This window comes from Malania oleifera, chromosome 10, assembly GCF_029873635.1.
Source record: "Malania oleifera isolate guangnan ecotype guangnan chromosome 10, ASM2987363v1, whole genome shotgun sequence".
In the NCBI taxonomy this organism is placed as follows: domain Eukaryota; kingdom Viridiplantae; phylum Streptophyta; class Magnoliopsida; order Santalales; family Ximeniaceae; genus Malania; species Malania oleifera.
The window spans coordinates 40,744,496-40,751,242 of NC_080426.1; positions in this window are offsets into that span (position 1 = coordinate 40,744,496).

Sequence of the window (6,747 nt, forward strand, 5' to 3'; positions counted from 1 at the left end):
AGGATCGTGCGGCGCTAGCTAAAGCCCTTTTGTTTAATTAATCAGTCTAACGTTTACCACAATTCACAAACAAAACACTTTCATTGACATTCAAGCAAATATAAGCAGAAACAATAAGCAACTTATGAAAGTAGTGAATAGTATCATTAAGGCGATGTAATTCATTATCAACACCTCTGTCAACAATGTGTGTTTAGCGAGGGAGGCAAGTAGGCTAAACACATTATCAATAGCTAGTGATTTTTACAAGTTGATGAACACCCACCCTCCTTTAAAGAGTTTTCTATATTATTCTCACTCCGACACTAGGAGACATCAATATGACCAAGGAGTCATACTACCCTTTTTAGCCTAGGGAAAAACTATCTCTGAAAAATAACCCTACACTAGTATTTACATAATGGAAACCAATCTCAAGGCACGAGACAAGCGGAAGAGTGGAAAACAACACTTGCAGAGAAACTTCCTTTGAGGAAGATAAAGCACTTGAAGAAAAGCTTCCGAGATGATGGCCGATCAATGATGATGAGAACTGGGTTCACTGGTTGAAAGTCGAATAGGGTTTGGGGGAAATGGGGAATGAGGGTTACCCATCAGCTTGGACCAACAAAATTTGAACCAACTAGTTCGATTCGTTCTGAAGCTTCAAAAAATCAAACCAAATCGAAGAACCTCATCCTTTACAAAATTGAACTACAAAAATCGATTTCCCTAGAAAATCAAACTTTATAAACTAAATTTTCCAAAGAAAACTGACGAACACTAAAGTCTCTAACTCTCAAACACAATTACACAAACTAATGAGTGGAGTTGTGATCCTATGGAGTGAGTCGAGTAAGGGACTAAGCAAGAGTGACTACCGAGTGTTGACTGATTAAATGAGGAAAAGGGAGAGGGTAGTGATAGGGGAGGGTGAGGTGAGGCCCTGAGGCATGAGGGTGAGGAACTGAGATAGTGAGGCCATGACTCGTGAGGCGTAAGGACATTGAAAAGTGAGATCTCAACTCTGAGGTGAGGAGGGAATGAGCGAGTGTTGCTAGTTGAGTGACTGACGAGGGTGAGGGAGAGGGTAGGGTTAGGTTTAACTTTAATATATATATCTATATATATATATATATATATATAAAGATACATGGGTCACCCGATGGGTGTCTAACCTAAACCTACCCAACCCATTTATTAAATAGGGTTGGGTTCAGTTATAAATGGGTTATCTTGTATTGAACCCAAATTCAGTTTAAACGGGTGGATCACGGGTCACTCGTCGAGCTTTGATCTGTTCACTACAAAAAAATCAATTTTTAGTGACGAAAGTATTAGTGATGGTTTGAATTTCATCACTAAAAGTATAGTATTAGTGACAGTATACCTTCGTCACTAAAAATCAGTTTTCCCACTCAAACTATCGCAGGAAACCACTTTTCGTGCGAGAACTATCTCGAAAAAATATTAGTGATATTTTTTGGGATATTAGTGACGAATTCAAAGCGTGACTAATAATCCATTATTAGTGACACTTAATTAAGCGTTACTAATAGTGAATTAGTAGTGATTTATCAAAATCGTTACTAATAGTCTTATATTAGTAACAGTTTATAGAACCGTCACGAATAGTGTAACGACCCCGACCCACCACATGGGCCTGGAGTGCTACTTTAGTGACGTCAGTGCACTTGATACCTTATTCACCAAATATAAAACACACATACGCAGCAGAAATAAAATATAAAATCCTCAAATTACATTACCAGAGTTCTAACTATCTTTATACACAAATATATTCATTTCATATAATTACATCTCATAAAACTAAACAAAAATAAAATCTTTATCTACACACTACCTACATAAATTTACACCTTTAGCACGACTCCTCTAGCCCGCTAGACCCAATCTCTAGGATTTCCTGAAAAGATAGTTTGTAAAGTAGAGGCGAGGCACAACTCAGTAAGGGAAAGATTAAGTTAATGTCAGTGTGTGGCCAGTATGCATTTAGTGTACAAAAAAAACCTGTTCACCAAACAGATAAACACATTTATGAAAACATTCTTATTTCACACTCACACACACAATTAACCAAGGATAGGGAAGATTACCCGCCCATACAAGTAGTTTCCCTCTACTCTAGTACCATTACTGCTATTAGAGCACTTACCTTTCTCAGTAATCTTCCCGCGGGTACACACAGCTCCAACTACTGGTCTGATTGCCTTCACCTAGAGGTGCATCCTCCTCAGGTAGGCAAATCGGACAAGGCCACCCTACACCTCTCAGCACAGGTGTGGGCGCACACAGCCACATAACAAATCTCTAGCAACGGTACCGTGCTCACAATACGTCCCCAGGGTTCCTAAAGCATATCATGCAATTTAGATAATAGAAATCACCATTAAAACATTAATTCACATATATTTCCTGTTATTGCAAAAACCTAGCCCCCGGCCACAAAATACAATCCAGCATATAGTCATCAATTAAAACTCGACCCTCGGTCGTCAAATAATAATCCCGGCCCTTGGCCAATCAAACAATACCCGACCACTGGCCGTTAATTCAAACACCTGCATTTCATAAACAATTCCAACATTTTCACAAGCATTTCTAGTATTTCTCAAACAATTCAGTATTTCACAAACATTTAGTATTTCAAAATCCCAACTCTAGACATACAATAATCCATATAAATTAAATCATCTGCCACACAATTTTTCATATTTTAACATATCCATATAAATAAACAAACTTTTCATTGTTCATTTTATTCAAAAATACCATACCATATATCCTAAGTTTGTAAAATCCATTTCGAACGGTTAGTTTTCAAAAAAGTCTTTAAATTCCCAAATGAATAAATAAATAAATAAATTTATATAAATATAACAATTAAATTGATTCAATTTTCATAAAATTACTGACTTAACTTAATCCCCTTACATGATTCTTGAAAAAAGCCTGCCAATACCCCGGCCTACGCCCCAGGTGTTAAAAAAAATCCTTGAGCCATGAAATTCAAAATTTACTATATTATTCGTCATAATCCCTATAACAACTTTTCCTAAAATTTCCCTAGGTTCTGAATACCCTAAATAGCCTAATAAAAGCCTAAATTATTAAACTTACCCTGATTTAGGATTAGTACCCTGGAGCTCCAATTCGAAAACTCGCTCCGGCGAGATTGTAGAGAATCTCCTCACGAGTCTCCTAGTAATTTCCATTCATTAATGAGGCTTATAGTTTAAGAAAAATTGAGGTAAATTTGAGATTTGACCTTACTCCAAGAGATATGCCTACGCCGCTCCCACGACAGATCCGCTCTAGTAGAGATGTCGGTGGCGGTGAGCAAAGCCCAACGGTATTTTCAGATTTTTGATCGGCCAAATAACAGAGACGAGATGGAGGAGAGTGGGAGGGAGGAGACGAGGAGATGGGGGCAACAACACGCCTCTGCTCCTTTTCTTAAGCCTGAAGGATCTCAAGATCCTTCAAGTTATTTTATATATATATATATATATATATATATATATATATATATATATCATTATAATATTATATTATATTATTTAATTAGTAATAATATTTATTTATTTATTTTAAAATTTTAATTTTAATTTTAATTTATTAATTTATTAATTTATTTTTTTATTTTATTTTTATTTTTTTTAGGATCACTACAAATAGTGCCTTTTGACTGGGAAAAAAAGTCAACAATATTAGTGACGATTCCCATATTCTGTTATTAATAGTCTATTAATAGTAACGGTTCTCATAAACCGTCACTATGGTGTTGTATTAGTAACGGTTCTACAAATCATTACTAATAACGCATTGTTGATTGGAGAAAAAGGTCAACAGTATTAATGACGGTTACTATAAACTATTACTAATAGTCTTTTAGTAGTAACTATAACGACCTGCTTAATTAACTGGTTTTTTTTATTTTTTATACTATGATATTCTACATACTTTGATACCATACTGGGGGTAAACCCAATCATTAACCTAAGCAGCGAGAAGCAAAAATCAAATAAAGATAACCAAATGTAAATATATATACAATACCAATACCAAAGTACTAACATGTTTCCCTAAAATATACACATATATCTGTTTCTCAAAATACCCTAAACTATACTGGGATATACAAAAATCCTCCACAATACTCACTTCACTAACAGGGCACTGAAACCCCTTTATCTACGAGCCTGGTCTGCTCGCCTACCTGGATCACTTGAAAAATGATTCAACACTGGGATGAGCCAACGCTCAGTAAGACGAAATATGCTATTACTAGTGTGTGGCAAATGAGCTACAATATTATGAGAATATGTTTCCATGTAATCATGTATAATTAAATATGTAAATACAGTACAAGTGATAAAATACACCATCATTTCCATGTTGCTTAACATAACAGTATTGTAGGTTACTATTCAAAATACTTCTAGTGTACATAAGTATGTTCCCTATTTCTATAAATATGTACATACATAATAGTAACTGAAAACTTTCCCTATAGATAACTGTGTGTCATGATTTAACCCCCCATGACAGGGTTGTGCGGCCCGTAGGCGGGATCTACACTGACTGGTCGACCAGGGTAAATCACTATACTTCATTGGTCTGATCTACCCACCTCAAACCATATCTGATGGGGAGTCTGTCCACGTCAAGGGCCTAAGTGATCGACCTATTACCATGTATTATCTAAATAGGTGGTTGCACTCATAACATATCATAATATCTGTAGCAACGGTACAGTGCTCTGTAACTGCATAGTTCAACCGGGTCTAATATTATATAATATATCTCTATATACCACTATCTGATTTACCATGATTTTGAAATAAATGTAATAACCATGATGCTACATAAACTGTAACTATAATTCATACGTCATAATACTGAGAACTGTATAATCATAACACTAATAACTGCATAATCATAGTACTGAAATTCATACAATCATAGTACTGAGTTTCGTATAATTATGGTACTAGAATTCATATAATCATGGTATTGAAATTCATAAAATCATAATACTGAAATTCATAAAACATATCTCCGTACTATATTCATATTCTCAAGCCACACCATACTTTAATACATAATTTTCATAATTTAATAAATTGTATAATATTTCAAAATTTCCTAGTTGAAAATCAAGTTGGCAGAAAAGTATGAGTTTATATTCTAAAACATAAAAGTGATACTTTTGAAAAGTTTAAAGAATGGAAAACCTTAGTTGAAAATCAAGTTGGCAGAAAAGTTAAAACACTGAGAATAGACAATGGATTAGAATACTTATCAAATGAATTTTCTGAATTTTGTAAAGCTGAGGGCATAGCTAGACATAGGACTGTTAGGGATACTCCCCAACAGAATGGATTAGCTGAAGGGATGAATATGACTATTTTGGAAATGGTAAGATGCATGTTAGCCACTTCAGGTCTGCCCAAGACCTTTTGGGCAGAGGCAGTGACCACTGCTGTATACCTTATTAATAGGTGTCCTTCCACAATTTTAAATTATAAAACCCCTCAAGAAATCTGGTCGGGTAAGCCTGCTGATTATCAGAGTTTAAAAGTTTTTGGGTGCGTAGCCTATGCCCACATTAGAACTGATAAATTAGAGCCTGGGGCTATTAAATGCATTTTTGTGGGATACCCAGAGGGGGTTAAAGGCTATAAACTCTGGGTTATAGAACCTGGAAAACAAAAATGTATTATTAGTAGGGATGTAGTTTTTAATGAAACTAAAATCGGGGGCAATGCAAGAAGAAATGAAGTCTCTAAACAAGAATGAGACATGGGTGATGGTACCTAGACCGGAAAAACAGAAACTTATAGGATCCAAGTGGATCTTTAAGAGGAAAGAGGGAATCCCTAGAGTTGAACCACCTAGGTATAAAGCTAGGTTAGTGGCTAAAGGATTTACACAAAGGGAAGGGGTAGACTATAATGAAATATTTTTCCCTGTTGTGAGGCATAGTTCTATTAGAATTCTATTATCCTTTGTTGCTGTACATGACTTGCTATGGAACAACTTGATGTTAAAACTGCTTTCTTGCATGGTACTTTAGAAGAAACAATTTATATGCAACCTCCCAAGGGCTTTGATACGGAAATGAATAAAAATCATGTATGTTATTAAAGAAATCTTTATATGGGTTGAAACAATCACCAAGACAATGGTATACATGATTTGATTCTTACATGATTCAAAATGATTTCTGTAGAAGCAATTATGATGGCTATGTTTATTTTAAATCATATGATAAATGGCATATATATTTGCTATTATATGTTGATGACATGTTGGCTGCTTGTGGAGACATGGATATGTTAAATCAAGTTAAGTGCATGCTTAAATCTAAATTTGAAATGAAAGACTTAGGATTTGTTAAAAGAATACTTGATATGGAAATAATTAGAGAAAGGAATAAAAAGCTTCTCTACTTGTCTCAAAAGTCTTATATTTCAAAGGTATTAAAAAGATTTAGAATGAGTCATGTTAAATCTACTTCTATTCCTGTTGCACAGCATGTTAAATTGTCTAGAAAATAGAGTCCTAAAATTGAAGATGAGTCACTGTTTATGAATAGAATACCTTATGCTAGTATGGTTGGTAGTGTAATGTATGCTATGGTATGTTGTAGACCTGATCTATCTTATGCTATAACTCAAGTGAGTAGATTTATAAGCAAACCTAGAAAACCACATTGGCATGCTTTGAAACAAAATTTTCAAT